Here is a 22,852-nt window from a genome sequence, read left to right on the forward strand (position 1 = left end):
AGTTTGTATAGGTATTTCAAAGATGCCCAGAACTGAGCTAAACTTGCTATGTGTCCAACTCCTAGAAATAACTTCATGCCCCATCTCCCTTACTTCCAGCTAGTAAGGATCACATAATTCCTAACAAAGTTTTGACACAGATTCCCAATTCGGGCATTCAGAACATATAGCACGTTGCTGTAAGCAAGCACATTCTCATTCAAAGATGCAAGTTACTATGTAGGAACAAGTTTGTATAGGTATTTCAAAGATGCCCAGAACTGAGCTAAACTTGGTATGTGTCCAACTCCTAGAAAGAACTTCATGCTCCATCTCCCTTACTTCCAGCTAGTAAGTATGACATAATTCCTAACAAAGTTTTGACACACATTCCCAATTCGGGCATTCAGAACATATAGCACGTTGCTGTAAGCAAGCACATTTTCATTCAAAGTTGCAAGTTACTATGTAGGAACAAGTTTGTATAGGTATTTCAAAGATGCCCAGAACTGAGCTAAACTTGGTATGTGTCCAACTCCTAGAAATAACTTCATGCCCCATCTCCCTTACTTCCAGCTAGTAAGGATCACATAATTCCTAACAAAGTTTTGACACAGATTCCCAAGTCGGGCATTCAGAACATATAGCACGTTGCTGTAAGCAAGCACATTTTCATTCAAAGTTGCAAGTTACTATGTAGGAACAAGTTTGTATAGGTATTTCAAAGATGCCCAGAACTGAGCTAAACTTGGTATGTGTCCAACTCCTAGAAATAACTTCATGCCCCATCTCCCTTACTTCCAGCTAGTAAGGATCACATAATTCCTAACAAAGTTTTGACACAGATTCCCAATTCGGGCATTCAGAACATATAGCACGTTGCTGTAAGCAAGCACATTCTCATTCAAAGTTGCAAGTTACTATGTAGGAACAAGTTTGTATAGGTATTTCAAAGATGCCCAGAACTGAGCTAAACTTGGTATGTGTCCAACTCCTAGAAATAACTTCATGCCCCATCTCCCTTACTTCCAGCTAGTAAGGATCACATAATTCCTAACAAAGTTTTGACACAGATTCCCAATTCGGGCATTCAGAACATATAGCACGTTGCTGTAAGCAAGCACATTCTCATTCAAAGATGCAAGTTACTATGTAGCAACAAGTTTGTATAGGTATTTCAAAGATGCCCAGAACTGAGCTAAACTTGGTATGTGTCCAACTCCTAGAAATAACTTCATGCCCCATCTCCCTTACTTCCAGCTAGTAAGGATCACATAATTCCTAACAAAGTTTTGACACAGATTCCCTATTCGGGCATTCAGAACATATAGCACGTTGCTGTAAGCAAGCACATTATCATTCAAAGTTGCAAGTTACTATGTAGGAACAAGTTTGTATAGGTATTTCAAAGATGCCCAGAACTGAGCTAAACTTGGTATGTGTCCAACTCCTAGAAATAACTTCATGCCCCATCTCCCTTACTTCCAGCTAGTAAGGATCACATAATTCCTAACAAAGTTTTGACACAGATTCCCAATTCGGGCATTCAGAACATATAGCACGTTGCTGTAAGGAAGAACATTCTCATTCAAAGATGCAAGTTACTATGTAGGAACAAGTTCGTATAGGTATTTCAAAGATGCCCAGAACTGAGCTAAACTTGGTATGTGTCCAACTCCTAGAAATAACTTCATGCCCCATCTCCCTTACTTCCAGCTAGTAAGGATCACATAATTCCTAACAAAGTTTTGACACAGATTCCCAATTCGGGCATTCAGAACATATAGCACGTTGCTGTAAGCAAGCACATTCTCATTCAAAGTTGCAAGTTACTATGTAGGAACAAGTTTGTATTGGTATTTCAAAGATGCCCAGAACTGAGCTAAACTTGGTATGTGTCCAACTCCTAGAAATAACTTCATGCCCCATCTCCCTTACTTCCAGCTAGTAAGGATCACATAATTCCTAACAAAGTTTTGACACAGATTCCCAATTCGGGCATTCAGAACATATAGCACGTTGCTGTAAGCAAGCACATTCTCATTCAAAGATGCAAGTTACTATGTAGCAACAAGTTTGTATAGGTATTTCGAAGATGCCCAGAACTGAGCTAAACTTGGTATGTGTCCAACTCCTAGAAATAACTTCATGCCCCATCTCCCTAACTTCCACCTAGTAAGGATCACATAATTCCTAACAAAGTTTTGACACAGATTCCCTATTCGGGCATTCAGAACATATAGCACGTTGCTGCAAGCAAGCAGAATCTCATTCAAAGATGCAAGTTACTATGTAGGAACAAGTTTGTATAGGTATTTCAAAGATGCCCAGAACTGAGCTAAACTTGGTATGTCTCCAACTCCAAGAAATAACTTCATGCCCCATCTCCCTTACTTCCACCTAGTAAGGATCACATAATTCCTAACAAAGTTTTGACACAGATTCCCTATTCGGGCATTCAGAACATATAGCACGTTGCTGTAAGCAAGCACATTCTCATTCAAAGTTGCAAGTTACTATGTAGGAACAAGTTTGTATAGGTATTTCAAAGATGCCCAGAACTGAGCTAAACTTGGTATGTGTCCAACTCCTAGAAATAACTTCATGCCCCATCTCCCTTACTTCCAGCTAGTAAGGATCACATAATTCCTAACAAAGTTTTGACACAGATTCCCAATTCGGGCATTCAGAACATATAGCACGTTGCTGTAAGCAAGCACATTCTCATTCAAAGATGCAAGTTACTATGTAGCAACAAGTTTGTATAGGTATTTCAAAGATGCCCAGAACTGAGCTAAACTTGGTATGTGTCCAACTCCTAGAAATAACTTCATGCCCCATCTCCCTAACTTCCACCTAGTAAGGATCACATAATTCCTAACAAAGTTTTGACACAGATTCCCTATTCGGGCATTCAGAACATATAGCACGTTGCTGCAAGCAGGCACATTCTCATTCAAAGATGCAAGTTACTATGTAGGAACAAGTTTGTATAGGTATTTCAAAGATGCCCAGAACTGAGCTAAACTTGGTATGTCTCCAACTCCAAGAAATAACTTCATGCCCCATCTCCCTTACTTCCACCTAGTAAGGATCACATAATTCCTAACAAAGTTTTGACACAGATTCCCTATTCGGGCATTCAGAACATATAGCACGTTGCTGTAAGCAAGCACATTCTCATTCAAAGTTGCAAGTTACTATGTAGGAACAAGTTTGTATAGGTATTTCAAAGATGCCCAGAACTGAGCTAAACTTGGTATGTGTCCAACTCCTAGAAATAACTTCATGCCCCATCTCCCTTACTTCCAGCTAGTAAGGATCACATAATTCCTAACAAAGTTTTGACACAGATTCCCAATTCGGGCATTCAGAACATATAGCACGTTGCTGTAAGCAAGCACATTCTCATTCAAAGATGCAAGTTACTATGTAGCAACAAGTTGGTATAGGTATTTCAAAGTGGCCCAGAACTGAGCTAAACTTGGTATGTGTCCAACTCCTAGAAATAACTTCATGCCCCATCTCCCTTACGTCCACCTAGTAAGGATCACATAATTCCTAACAAAGTTTTGACACAGATTCCCTATTCGGGCATTCAGAACATATAGCACGTTGCTGCAAGGAAGCACATTCTCATTCAAAGATGCAAGTTACTATGTAGGAACAAGTTTGTATAGGTATTTCAAAGATGCCCAGAACTGAGCTAAACTTGGTATGTCTCAAACTCCAAGAAATAACTTCATGCCCCATCTCCCTTACTTCCAGCTAGTAAGGATCACATAATTCCTAACAACGTTTTGACACAGATTCCCTATTCGGGCATTCAGAACATATAGCACGTTGCTGTAAGCAAGCACATTCTCATTCAAAGTTGCAAGTTACTATGTAGGAACAAGTTTGTATAGGTATTTCAAAGATGCCCAGAACTGAGCTAAACTTGGTATGTGTCCAACTCCTAGAAATAACTTCATGCCCCATCTCCCTTACTTCCAGCTAGTAAGGATCACATAATTCCTAACAAAGTTTTGACACAGATTCCCAATTCGGGCATTCAGAACATATAGCACGTTGCTGTAAGCAAGCACATTCTCATTCAAAGTTGCAAGTTACTATGTAGCAACAAGTTTGTATAGGTATTTCAAAGATGCCCAGAACTGAGCTAAACTTGGTATGTGTCCAACTCCTAGAAATAACTTCATGCCCCATCTCCCTTACTTCCAGCTAGTAAGGATCACATAATTCCTAACAAAGTTTTGACACAGATTCCTAATTCGGGCATTCAGAACATATAGCACGTTGCTGTAAGGAAGAACATTCTCATTCAAAGATGCAAGTTACTATGTAGGAACAAGTTCGTATAGGTATTTCAAAGATTCCCAGAACTGAGCTAAACTTGGTATGTGTCCAACTCCTAGAAATAACTTCATGCCCCATCTCCCTTACTTCCAGCTAGTAAGGATCACATAATTCCTAACAAAGTTTTGACACAGATTCCCAATTCGGGCATTCAGAACATATAGCACGTTGCTGTAAGCAAGCACATTCTCATTCAAAGTTGCAAGTTACTATGTAGGAACAAGTTTGTATTGGTATTTCAAAGATGCCCAGAACTGAGCTAAACTTGGTATGTGTCCAACTCCTAGAAATAACTTCATGCCCCATCTCCCTTACTTCCAGCTAGTAAGGATCACATAATTCCTAACAAATTTTTGACACAGATTCCCAATTCGGGCATTCAGAACATATAGCACGTTGCTGTAAGCAAGCACATTCTCATTCAAAGATGCAAGTTACTATGTAGCAACAAGTTTGTATAGGTATTTCAAAGATGCCCAGAACTGAGCTAAACTTGGTATGTGTCCAACTCCTAGAAATAACTTCATGCCCCATCTCCCTAACTTCCACCTAGTAAGGATCACATAATTCCTAACAAAGTTTTGACACAGATTCCCTATTCGGGCATTCAGAACATATAGCACGTTGCTGTAAGCAAGCACATTCTCATTCAAAGATGCAAGTTACTATGTAGGAACAAGTTTGTATAGGTATTTCAAAGATGCCCAGAACTGAGCTAAACTTGGTATGTGTCCAACTCCTAGAAAGAACTTCATGCTCCATCTCCCTTACTTCCAGCTAGTAAGGATGACATAATTCCTAACAAAGTTTTGACACACATTCCCAATTCGGGCATTCAGAACATATAGCACGTTGCTGTAAGCAAGCACATTTTCATTCAAAGTTGCAAGTTACTATGTAGGAACAAGTTTGTATAGGTATTTCAAAGATGCCCAGAACTGAGCTAAACTTGGTATGTGTCCAACTCCTAGAAATAACTTCATGCCCCATCTCCCTTACTTCCAGCTAGTAAGGATCACATAATTCCTAACAAAGTTTTGACACAGATTCCCAAGTCGGGCATTCAGAACATATAGCACGTTGCTGTAAGCAAGCACATTTTCATTCAAAGTTGCAAGTTACTATGTAGGAACAAGTTTGTATAGGTATTTCAAAGATGCCCAGAACTGAGCTAAACTTGGTATGTGTCCAACTCCTAGAAATAACTTCATGCCCCATCTCCCTTACTTCCAGCTAGTAAGGATCACATAATTCCTAACAAAGTTTTGACACAGATTCCCAATTCGGGCATTCAGAACATATAGTACGTTGCTGTAAGCAAGCACATTCTCATTCAAAGTTGCAAGTTACTATGTAGGAACAAGTTTGTATAGGTATTTCAAAGATGCCCAGAACTGAGCTAAACTTGGTATGTGTCCAACTCCTAGAAATAACTTCATGCCCCATCTCCCTTACTTCCAGCTAGTAAGGATCACATAATTCCTAACAAAGTTTTGACACAGATTCCCAATTCGGGCATTCAGAACATATAGCACGTTGCTGTAAGCAAGCACATTCTCATTCAAAGATGCAAGTTACTATGTAGCAACAAGTTTGTATAGGTATTTCAAAGATGCCCAGAACTGAGCTAAACTTGGTATGTGTCCAACTCCTAGAAGTAACTTCATGCCCCATCTCCCTTACTTCCAGCTAGTAAGGATCACATAATTCCTAACAAAGTTTTGACACAGATTCCCTATTCGGGCATTCAGAACATATAGCACGTTGCTGTAAGCAAGCACATTCTCATCCAAAGTTGCAAGTTACTATGTAGGAACAAGTTTGTATAGGTATTTCAAAGATGCCCAGAACTGAGCTAAACTTGGTATGTGTCCAACTCCTAGAAATAACTTCATGCCCCATCTCCCTTACTTCCAGCTAGTAAGGATCACATAATTCCTAACAAAGTCTTGACACAGATTCCCAATTCGGGCATTCAGAACATATAGCACGTTGCTGTAAGCAAGCACATTCTCATTCAAAGTTGCAAGTTACTATGTAGGAACAAGTTTGTATAGGTATTTCAAAGATGCCCAGAACTGAGCTAAACTTGGTATGTGTCCAACTCCTAGAAATAACTTCATGCCCCATCTCCCTTACTTCCAGCTAGTAAGGATCACATAATTCCTAACAAAGTTTTGACACAGATTCCCAATTCGGGCATTCAGAACATATAGCACGTTGCTGTAAGGAAGAACATTCTCATTCAAAGATGCAAGTTACTATGTAGGAACAAGTTCGTATAGGTATTTCAAAGATGCCCAGAACTGAGCTAAACTTGGTATGTGTCCAACTCCTAGAAATAACTTCATGCCCCATCTCCCTTACTTCCAGCTAGTAAGGATCACATAATTCCTAACAAAGTTTTGACAAAGATTCCCAATTCGGGCATTCAGAACATATAGCACGTTGCTGTAAGCAAGCACATTCTCATTCAAAGTTGCAAGTTACTATGTAGGAACAAGTTTGTATTGGTATTTCAAAGATGCCCAGAACTGAGCTAAACTTGGTATGTGTCCAACTCCTAGAAATAACTTCATGCCCCATCTCCCTTACTTCCAGCTAGTAAGGATCACATAATTCCTAACAAAGTTTTGACACAGATTCCCAATTCGGGCATTCAGAACATATAGCACGTTGCTGTAAGCAAGCACATTCTCATTCAAAGATGCAAGTTACTATGTAGCAACAAGTTTGTATAGGTATTTCGAAGATGCCCAGAACTGAGCTAAACTTGGTATGTGTCCAACTCCTAGAAATAACTTCATGCCCCATCTCCCTAACTTCCACCTAGTAAGGATCACATAATTCCTAACAAAGTTTTGACACAGATTCCCTATTCGGGCATTCAGAACATATAGCACGTTGCTGCAAGCAAGCAGATTCTCATTCAAAGATGCAAGTTACTATGTAGGAACAAGTTTGTATAGGTATTTCAAAGATGCCCAGAACTGAGCTAAACTTGGTATGTCTCCAACTCCAAGAAATAACTTCATGCCACATCTCCCTTACTTCCACCTTGTAAGGATCACATAATTCCTAACAAAGTTTTGACACAGATTCCCAATTCGGGCATTCAGAACATATAGCACGTTGCTGTAAGCAGGCACATTCTCATTCAAAGTTGCAAGTTACTATGTAGGAACAAGTTTGTATAGGTATTTCAAAGATGCCCAGAACTGAGCTAAACTTGGTATGTGTCCAACTCCTAGAAATAACTTCATGCCCCATCTCCCTTACTTCCAGCTAGTAAGGATCACATAATTCCTAACAAAGTTTTGACACAGATTCCCAATTCGGGCATTCAGAACATATAGCACGTTGCTGTAAGCAAGCACATTCTCATTCAAAGATGCAAGTTACTATGTAGCAACAAGTTTGTATAGGTATTTCAAAGATGCCCAGAACTGAGCTAAACTTGGTATGTGTCCAACTCCTAGAAATAACTTCATGCCCCATCTCCCTAACTTCCACCTAGTAAGGATCACATAATTCCTAACAAAGTTTTGACACAGATTCCCTATTCGGGCATTCAGAACATATAGCACATTGCTGCAAGCAGGCACATTCTCATTCAAAGATGCAAGTTACTATGTAGGAACAAGTTTGTATAGGTATTTCAAAGAAGCCCAGAACTGAGCTAAACTTGGTATGTCTCCAACTCCAAGAAATAACTTCATGCCCCATCTCCCTTACTTCCACCTAGTAAGGATCACATAATTCCTAACAAAGTTTTGACACAGATTCCCTATTCGGGCATTCAGAACATATAGCACGTTGCTGTAAGCAAGCACATTCTCATTCAAAGTTGCAAGTTACTATGTAGGAACAAGTTTGTATAGGTATTTCAAAGATGCCCAGAACTGAGCTAAACTTGGTATGTGTCCAACTCCTAGAAATAACTTCATGCCCCATCTCCCTTACTTCCACCTAGTAAGGATCACATAATTCCTTACAAAGTTTTGACACAGATTCCCTATTCGGGCATTCAGAACATATAGCACGTTGCTGCAAGGAAGCACATTCTCATTCAAAGATGCAAGTTACTATGTAGGAACAAGTTTGTATAGGTATTTCAAAGATGCCCAGAACTGAGCTAAACTTGGTATGTCTCCAACTCCAAGAAATAACTTCATGCCCCATCTCCCTTACTTCCAGCTAGTAAGGATCACATAATTCCTAACAACGTTTTGACACAGATTCCCTATTCGGGCATTCAGAACATATAGCACGTTGCTGTAAGCAAGCACATTCTCATTCAAAGTTGCAAGTTACTATGTAGGAACAAGTTTGTATAGGTATTTCAAAGATGCCCAGAACTGAGCTAAACTTGGTATGTGTCCAACTCCTAGAAATAACTTCATGCCCCATCTCCCTTACTTCCAGCTAGTAAGGATCACATAATTCCTAACAAAGTTTTGACATAGATTCCCAATTCGGGCATTCAGAACATATAGCACGTTGCTGTAAGCAAGCACATTCTCATTCAAAGTTGCAAGTTACTATGTAGGAACAAGTTTGTATAGGTATTTCAAAGATGCCCAGAACTGAGCTAAACTTGGTATGTGTCCAACTCCTAGAAATAACTTCATGCCCCATCTCCCTTACTTCCAGCTAGTAAGGATCACATAATTCCTAACAAAGTTTTGACACAGATTCCCAATTCGGGCATTCAGAACATATAGCACGTTGCTGTAAGGAAGAACATTCTCATTCAAAGATGCAAGTTACTATGTAGGAACAAGTTCGTATAGGTATTTCAAAGATGCCCAGAACTGAGCTAAACTTGGTATGTGTCCAACTCCTAGAAATAACTTCATGCCCCATCTCCCTTACTTCCAGCTAGTAAGGATCACATAATTCCTAACAAAGTTTTGACACAGATTCCCAATTCGGGCATTCAGAACATATAGCACGTTGCTGTAAGCAAGCACATTCTCATTCAAAGTTGCAAGTTACTATGTAGGAACAAGTTTGTATTGGTATTTCAAAGATGCCCAGAACTGAGCTAAACTTGGTATGTGTCCAACTCCTAGACATAACTTCATGCCCCATCTCCCTTACTTCCAGCTAGTAAGGATCACATAATTCCTAACAAAGTTTTGACACAGATTCCCAATTCGGGCATTCAGAACATATAGCACGTTGCTGTAAGCAAGCACATTCTCATTCAAAGATGCAAGTTACTATGTAGCAACAAGTTTGTATAGGTATTTCAAAGATGCCCAGAACTGAGCTAAACTTGGTATGTGTCCAACTCCTAGAAATAACTTCATGCCCCATCTCCCTAACTTCCACCTAGTAAGGATCACATAATTCCTAACAAAGTTTTGACACAGATTCCCTATTCGGGCATTCAGAACATATAGCACGTTGCTGCAAGCAAGCACATTCTCATTCAAAGATGCAAGTTACTATGTAGGAACAAGTTTGTATAGGTATTTCAAAGATGCCCAGAACTGAGCTAAACTTGGTATGTCTCCAACTCCAAGAAATAACTTCATGCCCCATCTCCCTTACTTCCACCTAGTAAGGATCACATAATTCCTAACAAAGTTTTGACACAGATTCCCTATTCGGGCATTCAGAACATATAGCACATTGCTGTAAGCAAGCACATTCTCATTCAAAGTTGCAAGTTACTATGTAGGAACAAGTTTGTATAGGTATTTCAAAGATGCCCAGAACTGAGCTAAACTTGGTATGTGTCCAACTCCTAGAAATAACTTCATGCCCCATCTCCCTTACTTCCAGCTAGTAAGGATCACATAATTCCTAACAAAGTTTTGACACAGATTCCCAATTCGGGCATTCAGAACATATAGCACGTTGCTGTAAGCAAGCACATTCTCATTCAAAGTTGCAAGTTACTATGTAGCAACAAGTTTGTATAGGTATTTCAAAGATGCCCAGAACTGAGCTAAACTTGGTATGTGTCCAACTCCTAGAAATAACTTCATGCCCCATCTCCCTTACTTCCAGCTAGTAAGGATCACATAATTCCTAACAAAGTTTTGACACAGATTCCCAAGTCGGGCATTCAGAACATATAGCACGTTGCTGTAAGCAAGCACATTTTCATTCAAAGTTGCAAGTTACTATGTAGGAACAAGTTTGTATAGGTATTTCAAAGATGCCCAGAACTGAGCTAAACTTGGTATGTGTCCAACTCCTAGAAATAACTTCATGCCCCATCTCCCTTACTTCCAGCTAGTAAGGATCACATAATTCCTAACAAAGTTTTGACACAGATTCCCAATTCGGGCATTCAGAACATATAGTACGTTGCTGTAAGCAAGCACATTCTCATTCAAAGTTGCAAGTTACTATGTAGGAACAAGTTTGTATAGGTATTTCAAAGATGCCCAGAACTGAGCTAAACTTGGTATGTGTCCAACTCTTAGAAATAACTTCATGCCCCATCTCCCTTACTTCCAGCTAGTAAGGATCACATAATTCCTAACAAAGTTTTGACACAGATTCCCAATTCGGGCATTCAGAACATATAGCACGTTGCTGTAAGCAAGCACATTCTCATTCAAAGATGCAAGTTACTATGTAGCAACAAGTTTGTATAGGTATTTCAAAGATGCCCAGAACTGAGCTAAACTTGGTATGTGTCCAACTCCTAGAAGTAACTTCATGCCCCATCTCCCTTACTTCCAGCTAGTAAGGATCACATAATTCCTAACAAAGTTTTGACACAGATTCCCTATTCGGGCATTCAGAACATATAGCACGTTGCTGTAAGCAAGCACATTCTCATCCAAAGTTGCAAGTTACTATGTAGGAACAAGTTTGTATAGGTATTTCAAAGATGCCCAGAACTGAGCTAAACTTGGTATGTGTCCAACTCCTAGAAATAACTTCATGCCCCATCTCCCTTACTTCCAGCTAGTAAGGATCACATAATTCCTAACAAAGTCTTGACACAGATTCCCAATTCGGGCATTCAGAACATATAGCACGTTGCTGTAAGCAAGCACATTCTCATTCAAAGTTGCAAGTTACTATGTAGGAACAAGTTTGTATAGGTATTTCAAAGATGCCCAGAACTGAGCTAAACTTGGTATGTGTCCAACTCCTAGAAATAACTTCATGCCCCATCTCCCTTACTTCCAGCTAGTAAGGATCACATAATTCCTAACAAAGTTTTGACACAGATTCCCAATTCGGGCATTCAGAACATATAGCACGTTGCTGTAAGGAAGAACATTCTCATTCAAAGATGCAAGTTACTATGTAGGAACAAGTTCGTATAGGTATTTCAAAGATGCCCAGAACTGAGCTAAACTTGGTATGTGTCCAACTCCTAGAAATAACTTCATGCCCCATCTCCCTTACTTCCAGCTAGTAAGGATCACATAATTCCTAACAAAGTTTTGACAAAGATTCCCAATTCGGGCATTCAGAACATATAGCACGTTGCTGTAAGCAAGCACATTCTCATTCAAAGTTGCAAGTTACTATGTAGGAACAAGTTTGTATTGGTATTTCAAAGATGCCCAGAACTGAGCTAAACTTGGTATGTGTCCAACTCCTAGAAATAACTTCATGCCCCATCTCCCTTACTTCCAGCTAGTAAGGATCACATAATTCCTAACAAAGTTTTGACACAGATTCCCAATTCGGGCATTCAGAACATATAGCACGTTGCTGTAAGCAAGCACATTCTCATTCAAAGATGCAAGTTACTATGTAGCAACAAGTTTGTATAGGTATTTCGAAGATGCCCAGAACTGAGCTAAACTTGGTATGTGTCCAACTCCTAGAAATAACTTCATGCCCCATCTCCCTAACTTCCACCTAGTAAGGATCACATAATTCCTAACAAAGTTTTGACACAGATTCCCTATTCGGGCATTCAGAACATATAGCACGTTGCTGCAAGCAAGCAGATTCTCATTCAAAGATGCAAGTTACTATGTAGGAACAAGTTTGTATAGGTATTTCAAAGATGCCCAGAACTGAGCTAAACTTGGTATGTCTCCAACTCCAAGAAATAACTTCATGCCACATCTCCCTTACTTCCACCTAGTAAGGATCACATAATTCCTAACAAAGTTTTGACACAGATTCCCTATTCGGGCATTCAGAACATATAGCACGTTGCTGTAAGCAGGCACATTCTCATTCAAAGTTGCAAGTTACTATGTAGGAACAAGTTTGTATAGGTATTTCAAAGATGCCCAGAACTGAGCTAAACTTGGTATGTGTCCAACTCCTAGAAATAACTTCATGCCCCATCTCCCTTACTTCCAGCTAGTAAGGATCACATAATTCCTAACAAAGTTTTGACACAGATTCCCAATTCGGGCATTCAGAACATATAGCACGTTGCTGTAAGCAAGCACATTCTCATTCAAAGATGCAAGTTACTATGTAGCAACAAGTTTGTATAGGTATTTCAAAGATGCCCAGAACTGAGCTAAACTTGGTATGTGTCCAACTCCTAGAAATAACTTCATGCCCCATCTCCCTAACTTCCACCTAGTAAGGATCACATAATTCCTAACAAAGTTTTGACACAGATTCCCTATTCGGGCATTCAGAACATATAGCACGTTGCTGCAAGCAGGCACATTCTCATTCAAAGATGCAAGTTACTATGTAGGAACAAGTTTGTATAGGTATTTCAAAGAAGCCCAGAACTGAGCTAAACTTGGTATGTCTCCAACTCCAAGAAATAACTTCATGCCCCATCTCCCTTACTTCCACCTAGTAAGGATCACATAATTCCTAACAAAGTTTTGACACAGATTCCCTATTCGGGCATTCAGAACATATAGCACGTTGCTGTAAGCAAGCACATTCTCATTCAAAGTTGCAAGTTACTATGTAGGAACAAGTTTGTATAGGTATTTCAAAGATGCCCAGAACTGAGCTAAACTTGGTATGTGTCCAACTCCTAGAAATAACTTCATGCCCCATCTCCCTTACTTCCAGCTAGTAAGGATCACATAATTCCTAACAAAGTTTTGACACAGATTCCCAATTCGGGCATTCAGAACATATAGCACGTTGCTGTAAGCAAGCACATTCTCATTCAAAGATGCAAGTTACTATGTAGCAACAAGTTTGTATAGGTATTTCAAAGATGCCCAGAACTGAGCTAAACTTGGTATATGTCCAACTCCTAGAAATAACTTCCTGCCCCATCTCCCTTACTTCCACCTAGTAAGGATCACATAATTCCTTACAAAGTTTTGACACAGATTCCCTATTCGGGCATTCAGAACATATAGCACGTTGCTGCAAGGAAGCACATTCTCATTCAAAGATGCAAGTTACTATGTAGGAACAAGTTTGTATAGGTATTTCAAAGATGCCCAGAACTGAGCTAAACTTGGTATGTCTCCAACTCCAAGAAATAACTTCATGCCCCATCTCCCTTACTTCCAGCTAGTAAGGATCACATAATTCCTAACAACGTTTTGACACAGATTCCCTATTCGGGCATTCAGAACATATAGCACGTTGCTGTAAGCAAGCACATTCTCATTCAAAGTTGCAAGTTACTATGTAGGAACAAGATTGTATAGGTATTTCAAAGATGCCCAGAACTGAGCTAAACTTGGTATGTGTCCAACTCCTAGAAATAACTTCATGCCCCATCTCCCTTACTTCCAGCTAGTAAGGATCACATAATTCCTAACAAAGTTTTGACACAGATTCCCAATTCGGGCATTCAGAACATATAGCACGTTGCTGTAAGCAAGCACATTCTCATTCAAAGTTGCAAGTTACTATGTAGGAACAAGTTTGTATAGGTATTTCAAAGATGCCCAGAACTGAGCTAAACTTGGTATGTGTCCAACTCCTAGAAATAACTTCATGCCCCATCTCCCTTACTTCCAGCTAGTAAGGATCACATAATTCCTAACAAAGTTTTGACACAGATTCCCAATTCGGGCATTCAGAACATATAGCACGTTGCTGTAAGGAAGAACATTCTCATTCAAAGATGCAAGTTACTATGTAGGAACAAGTTCGTATAGGTATTTCAAAGATGCCCAGAACTGAGCTAAACTTGGTATGTGTCCAACTCCTAGAAATAACTTCATGCCCCATCTCCCTTACTTCCAGCTAGTAAGGATCACATAATTCCTAACAAAGTTTTGACACAGATTCCCAATTCGGGCATTCAGAACATATAGCACGTTGCTGTAAGCAAGCACATTCTCATTCAAAGTTGCAAGTTACTATGTAGGAACAAGTTTGTATTGGTATTTCAAAGATGCCCAGAACTGAGCTAAACTTGGTATGTGTCCAAATCCTAGAAATAACTTCATGCCCCATCTCCCTTACTTCCAGCTAGTAAGGATCACATAATTCCTAACAAAGTTTTGACACAGATTCCCAATTCGGGCATTCAGAACATATAGCACGTTGCTGTAAGCAAGCACATTCTCATTCAAAGATGCAAGTTACTATGTAGCAACAAGTTTGTATAGGTATTTCAAAGATGCCCAGAACTGAGCTAAACTTGGTATGTGTCCAACTCCTAGAAATAACTTCATGCCCCATCTCCCTAACTTCCACCTAGTAAGGATCACATAATTCCTAACAAAGTTTTGACACAGATTCCCTATTCGGGCATTCAGAACATATAGCACGTTGCTGCAAGCAAGCACATTCTCATTCAAAGATGCAAGTTACTATGTAGGAACAAGTTTGTATAGGTATTTCAAAGATGCCCAGAACTGAGCTAAACTTGGTATGTCTTCAACTCCAAGAAATAACTTCATGCCCCATCTCCCTTACTTCCACCTAGTAAGGATCACATAATTCCTAACAAAGTTTTGACACAGATTCCCTATTCGGGCATTCAGAACATATAGCACGTTGCTGTAAGCAAGCACATTCTCATTCAAAGTTGCAAGTTACTATGTAGGAACAAGTTTGTATAGGTATTTCAAAGATGCCCAGAACTGAGCTAAACTTGGTATGTGTCCAACTCCTAGAAATAACTTCATGCCCCATCTCCCTTACTTCCAGCTAGTAAGGATCACATAATTCCTAACAAAGTTTTGACACAGATTCCCAATTCGGGCATTCAGAACATATAGCACGTTGCTGTAAGCAAGCACATTCTCATTCAAAGTTGCAAGTTACTATGTAGGAACAAGTTTGTATAGGTATTTCAAAGATGCCCAGAACTGAGCTAAACTTGGTATGTGTCCAACTCCTAGAAATAACTTCATGCCCCATCTCCCTTACTTCCAGCTAGTAAGGATCACATAATTCCTAACAAAGTTTTGACACAGATTGCCAATTCGGGCATTCAGAACATATAGCACGTTGCTGTAAGGAAGAACATTCTCATTCAAAGATGCAAGTTACTATGTAGGAACAAGTTTGTATAGGTATTTCAAAGATGCCCAGAACTGAGCTAAACTTGGTATGTGTCCAACTCCTAGAAATAACTTCATGCCCCATCTCCCTTACTTCCAGCTAGTAAGGATCACATAATTCCTAACAAAGTTTTGACACAGATTCCCAATTCGGGCATTCAGAACATATAGCACGTTGCTGTAAGCAAGCACATTCTCATTCAAATTTGCAAGTTACTATGTAGGAACAAGTTTGTATTGGTATTTCAAAGATGCCCAGAACTGAGCTAAACTTGGTATGTGTCCAACTCCTAGAAATAACTTCATGCCCCATCTCCCTTACTTCCAGCTAGTAAGGATCACATAATTCCTAACAAAGTTTTGACACATATTCCCAATTCGGGCATTCAGAACATATAGCACGTTGCTGTAAGCAAGCAGATTCCCATTCAAAGATGCAAGTTACTATGTAGGAACAAGTTTGTATAGGTATTTCAAAGATGCCCAGAACTGAGCTAAACTTGGTATGTGTCCAACTCCTAGAAATAACTTCATGCCCCATCTCCCTTACTTCCAGCTAGTAAGGATCACATAATTCCTAACAAAGTTTTGACACAGATTCCCAATTCGGGCATTCAGAACATATAGCACGTTGCTGTAAGCAAGCACATTCTCATTCAAAGATGCAAGTTACTATGTAGGAACAAGTTTGTATAGGTATTTCAAAGATGTCCAGAACTGAGCTAAACTTGGTATGTGTCCAACTCCTAGAAATAACTTCATGCTCCATCTCCCTTACTTCCAGCTAGTAAGGATGACATAATTCCTAACAAAGTTTTGACACAGATTCCCTATTCGGGCAATCAGAACATATAGCACGTTGCTGTAAGCAAGCACATTTTCATTCAAAGTTGCAAGTTACTATGTAGGAACAAGTTTGTATAGGTATTTCAAAGATACCCAGAACTGAGCTAAACTTGGTATGTGTCCAACTCCTAGAAATAACTTCATGCCCCATCTCCCTTACTTCCAGCTAGTAAGGATCACATAATTCCTAACAAAGTTTTGACACAGATTCCCAATTCGGGCATTCAGAACATATAGCACGTTGCTGTAAGCAAGCACATTCTCATTCAAAGTTGCAAGTTACTATGTAGGAACAAGTTTGTATAGGTATTTCAAAGATGCCCAGAACTGAGCTAAACTTGGTATGTGTCCAACTCCTAGAAATAACTTCATGCCCCATCTCCCTTACTTCCAGCTAGTAAGGATCACATAATTCCTAACAAAGTTTTGACACAGATTCCCAATTCGGACATTCAGAACATATAGCACGTTGCTGTAAGCAAGCACATTCTCATTCAAAGATGCAAGTTACTATGTAGCAACAAGTTTGTATAGGTATTTCAAAGATGCCCAGAACTGAGCTAAACTTGGTATGTGTCCAACTCCTAGAAATAACTTCATGCCCCATCTCCCTTACTTCCACCTAGTAAGGATCACATAATTCCTAACAAAGTTTTGACACAGACTCCCTATTCGGGCATTCAGAACATATAGCACGTTGCTGCAAGCAAGCACATTCTCATTCAAAGATGCAAGTTACTATGTAGGAACAAGTTTGTATAGGTATTTCAAAGATGCCCAGAACTGAGCTAAACTTGGTATGTGTCCAACTCCTAGAAATAACTTCATGCCCCATCTCCCTTACTTCCAGCTAGTAAGGATCACATAATTCCTAACAAAGTTTTGACACAGATTGCCAATTCGGGCATTCAGAACATATAGCACGTTGCTGTAAGGAAGAACATTCTCATTCAAAGATGCAAGTTACTATGTAGGAACAAGTTTGTATAGGTATTTCAAAGATGCCCAGAACTGAGCTAAACTTGGTATGTGTCCAACTCCTAGAAATAACTTCATGACCCATCTCCCTTACTTCCAGCTAGTAAGGATCACATAATTCCTAACAAAGTTTTGACACAGATTCCCAATTCGGGCATTCAGAACATATAGCACGTTGCTGTAAGCAAGCACATTCTCATTCAAAGTTGCAAGTTACTATGTAGGAACAAGTTTGTATAGGTATTTCAAAGATGCCCAGAACTGAGCTAAACTTGGTATGTGTCCAACTCCTAGAAATAACTTCATGCCCCATCTCCCTTACTTCCAGCTAGTAAGGATCACATAATTCCTAACAAAGTTTTGACACAGATTCCCAATTCGGGCATTCAGAACATATAGCACGTTGCTGTAAGCAAGCACATTCTCATTCAAAGTTGCAAGTTACTATGTAGGAACAAGTTTGTATTGGTATTTCAAAGATGCCCAGAACTGAGCTAAACTTGGTATGTGTCCAACTCCTAGAAATAACTTCATGCCCCATCTCCCTTACTTCCAGCTAGTAAGGATCACATAATTCCTAACAAAGTTTTGACACATATTCCCAATTCGGGCATTCAGAACATATAGCACGTTGCTGTAAGCAAGCAGATTCCCATTCAAAGATGCAAGTTACTATGTAGGAACAAGTTTGTATAGGTATTTCAAAGATGCCCAGAACTGAGCTAAACTTGCTATGAGTCCAACTCCTAGAAATAACTTCATGCCCCATCTCCCTTACTTCCAGCTAGTAAGGATCACATAATTCCTAACAAAGTTTTGACACAGATTCCCAATTCGGGCGTTCAGAACATATAGCACGTTGCTGTAAGCAAGCACATTCTCATTCAAAGTTGCAAGTTACTATGTAGGAACAAGTTGTATAGGTATTTCAAAGATGCGCAGAACTGAGCTAAACTTGGTATGTGTCCAACTCCTAGAAATAACTTCATGCCCCATCTCCCTCACTTCCAGCTAGTAAGGATCACATAATTCCTAACAAAGTTTTGACACAGATTCCCAATTCGGGCATTCAGAACATATAGCACGTTGCTGTAAGCAAGCACATTCTCATTCAAAGTTGCAAGTTACTATGTAGGAACAAGTTTGTATAGGTATTTCAAAGATGCCCAGAACTGAGCTAAACTTGGTATGTGTCCAACTCCTAGAAATAACTTCATGCCCCATCTCCCTTACTTCCAGCTAGTAAGGATCACATAATTCCTAACAAAGTTTTGACACAGATTCCCAATTCGGGCATTCAGAACATATAGCACGTTGCTGTAAGCAAGCACATTCTCATTCAAAGATGCAAGTTACTATGTAGGAACAAGTTTGTATAGGTATTTCAAAGATGCCCAGAACTGAGCTAAACTTGGTATGTGTCCAACTCCTAGAAATAACTTCATGCCCCATCTCCCTTACTTCCAGCTAGTAAGGATCACATAATTCCTAACAAAGTTTTGACACAGATTGCCAATTCGGGCATTCAGAACATATAGCACGTTGCTGTAAGGAAGAACATTCTCATTCAAAGATGCAAGTTACTATGTAGGAACAAGTTTGTATAGGTATTTCAAAGATGCCCAGAACTGAGCTAAACTTGGTATGTGTCCAACTCCTAGAAATAACTTCATGCCCCATCTCCCTTACTTCCAGCTAGTAAGGATCACATAATTCCTAACAAAGTTTTGACACAGATTCCCAATTCGGGCGTTCAGAACATATAGCACGTTGCTGTAAGCAAGCACATTCTCAATCAAAGATGCAAGTTACTATGTAGGAACAAGTTTGTATAGGTATTTCAAAGATGCCCAGAACTGAGCTAAACTTGGTATGTGTCCAACTCCTAGAAATAACTTCATGCTCCATCTCCCTTACTTCCAGCTAGTAAGGATGACATAATTCCTAACAAAGTTTTGACACACATTCCCAATTCGGGCAATCAGAACATATAGCACGTTGCTGTAAGCAAGCACATTTTCATTCAAAGTTGCAAGTTACTATGTAGGAACAAGTTTGTATAGGTATTTCAAAGATACCCAGAACTGAGCTAAACTTGGTATGTGTCCAACTCCTAGAAATAACTTCATGCCCCATCTCCCTTACTTCCAGCTAGTAAGGATCACATAATTCCTAACAAAGTTTTGACACAGATTCCCAATTCGGGCATTCAGAACATATAGCACGTTGCTGTAAGCAAGCACATTCTCATTCAAAGTTGCAAGTTACTATGTAGGAACAAGTTGTATAGGTATTTCAAAGATGCGCAGAACTGAGCTAAACTTGGTATGTGTCCAACTCCTAGAAATAACTTCATGCCCCATCTCCCTTACTTCCAGCTAGTAAGGATCACATAATTCCTAACAAAGTTTTGACACAGATTCCCAATTCGGGCATTCAGAACATATAGCACGTTGCTGTAAGCAAGCACATTCTCATTCAAAGATGCAAGTTACTATGTAGGAACAAGTTTGTATAGGTATTTCAAAGATGCCCAGAACTGAGCTAAACTTGGTATGTGTCCAACTCCTAGAAATAACTTCATGCCCCATCTCCCTTACTTCCACCTAGTAAGGATCACATAATTCCTAACAAAGTTTTGACACAGATTCCCAATTCGGGCATTCAGAACACATAGCACGTTGCTGCAAGCAAGCACATTCTCATTCAAAGATGCAAGTTACTATGTAGGAACAAGTTTGTATAGGTATTTCAAAGATGCCCAGAACTGAGCTAAACTTGGTATGTGTCCAACTCCTAGAAATAACTTCATGCCCCATCTCCCTTACTTCCAGCTAGTAAGGATCACATAATTCCTAACAAAGTTTTGACACAGATTCCCAATTCGGGCATTCAGAACATATAGCACGTTGCTGCAAGCAAGCACATTCTCATTCAAAGATGCAAGTTACTATGTAGGAACAAGTTTGTATAGGTATTTCAAAGATGCCCAGAACTGAGCTAAACTTGGTATGTGTCCAACTCCTAGAAATAACTTCATGCCCCATCTCCCTTACTTCCACCTAGTAAGGATCACATAATTCCTAACAAAGTTTTGACACAGATTCCCAATTCGGGCATTCAGAACATATAGCACGTTGCTGTAAGCAAGCACATTTTCATTCAAAGTTGCAAGTTACTATGTAGGAACAAGTTTGTATAGGTATTTCAAAGATGCCCAGAACTGAGCTAAACTTGGTATGTGTCCAACTCCTAGAAATAACTTCATGCCCCATCTCCCTTACTTCCAGCTAGTAAGGATCACATAATTCCTAACAAAGTTTTGACACAGATTGCCAATTCGGGCATTCAGAACATATAGCACGTTGCTGTAAGGAAGAACATTCTCATTCAAAGATGCAAGTTACTATGTAGGAACAAGTTTGTATAGGTATTTCAAAGATGCCCAGAACTGAGCTAAACTTGGTATGTGTCCAACTCCTAGAAATAACTTCATGCCCCATCTCCCTTACTTCCAGCTAGTAAGGATCACATAATTCCTAACAAAGTTTTGACACAGATTCCCAATTCGGGCATTCAGAACATATAGCACGTTGCTGTAAGCAAGCACATTCTCATTCAAAGTTGCAAGTTACTATGTAGGAACAAGTTTGTATAGGTATTTCAAAGATGCCCAGAACTGAGCTAAACTTGGTATGTGTCCAACTCCTAGAAATAACTTCACGCCCCATCTCCCTTACTTCCAGCTAGTAAGGATCACATAATTCCTAACAAAGTTTTGACACAGATTCCCAATTCGGGCATTCAGAACATATAGCACGTTGCTGTAAGCAAGCACATTCTCATTCAAAGTTGCAAGTTACTATGTAGGAACAAGTTTGTATTGGTATTTCAAAGATGCCCAGAACTGAGCTAAACTTGGTAAGTGTCCAACTCCTAGAAATAACTTCATGCCCCATCTCCCTTACTTCCAGCTAGTAAGGATCACATAATTCCTAACAAAGTTTTGACACATATTCCCAATTCGGGCATTCAGAACATATAGCACGTTGCTGTAAGCAAGCAGATTCCCATTCAAAGATGCAAGTTACTATGTAGGAACAAGTTTGTATAGGTATTTCAAAGATGCCCAGAACTGAGCTAAACTTGCTATGAGTCCAACTCCTAGAAATAACTTCATGCCCCATCTCCCTTACTTCCAGCTAGTAAGGATCACATAATTCCTAACAAAGTTTTGACACAGATTCCCAATTCGGGCATTCAGAACATATAGCACGTTGCTGTAAGCAAGCACATTCTCATTCAAAGATGCAAGTTACTATGTAGGAACAAGTTTGTATAGGTATTTCAAAGATGCCCAGAACTGAGCTAAACTTGGTATGTGTCCAACTCCTAGAAATAACTTCATGCTCCATCTCCCTTACTTCCAGCTAGTAAGGATGACATAATTCCTAACAAAGTTTTGACACACATTCCCAATTCGGGCAATCAGAACATATAGCACGTTGCTGTAAGCAAGCACATTTTCATTCAAAGTTGCAAGTTACTATGTAGGAACAAGTTTGTATAGGTATTTCAAAGATACCCAGAACTGAGCTAAACTTGGTATGTGTCCAACTCCTAGAAATAACTTCATGGCCCATCTCCCTTACTTCCAGCTAGTAAGGATCACATAATTCCTAACAAAGTTTTGACACAGATTCCCAATTCGGGCATTCAGAACATATAGCACGTTGCTGTAAGCAAGCACATTCTCATTCAAAGTTGCAAGTTACTATGTAGGAACAAGTTTGTATAGGTATTTCAAAGATGCCCAGAACTGAGCTAAACTTGGTATGTGTCCAACTCCTAGAAATAACTTCATGCCCCATCTCCCTTACTTCCAGCTAGTAAGGATCACATAATTCCTAACAAAGTTTTGACACAGATTCCCAATTCGGGCATTCAGAACATATAGCACGTTGCTGTAAGCAAGCACATTCTCATTCAAAGTTGCAAGTTACTATGTAGGAACAAGTTTGTATAGGTATTTCAAAGATGCCCAGAACTGAGCTAAACTTGGTATGTGTCCAACTCCTAGAAATAACTTCATGCCCCATCTCCCTTACTTCCAGCTAGTAAGGATCACATAATTCCTAACAAAGTTTTGACACAGATTCCCAATTCGGGCATTCAGAACATATAGCACGTTGCTGTAAGCAAGCACATTCTCATTCAAAGATGCAAGTTACTATGTAGCAACAAGTTTGTATAGGTATTTCAAAGATGCCCAGAACTGAGCTAAACTTGGTATGTGT

The sequence above is a fragment of the Diceros bicornis genome, chromosome 14 (assembly GCF_020826845.1).
Source record: "Diceros bicornis minor isolate mBicDic1 chromosome 14, mDicBic1.mat.cur, whole genome shotgun sequence".
NCBI classification, from domain to species: Eukaryota; Metazoa; Chordata; class Mammalia; order Perissodactyla; family Rhinocerotidae; genus Diceros; species Diceros bicornis.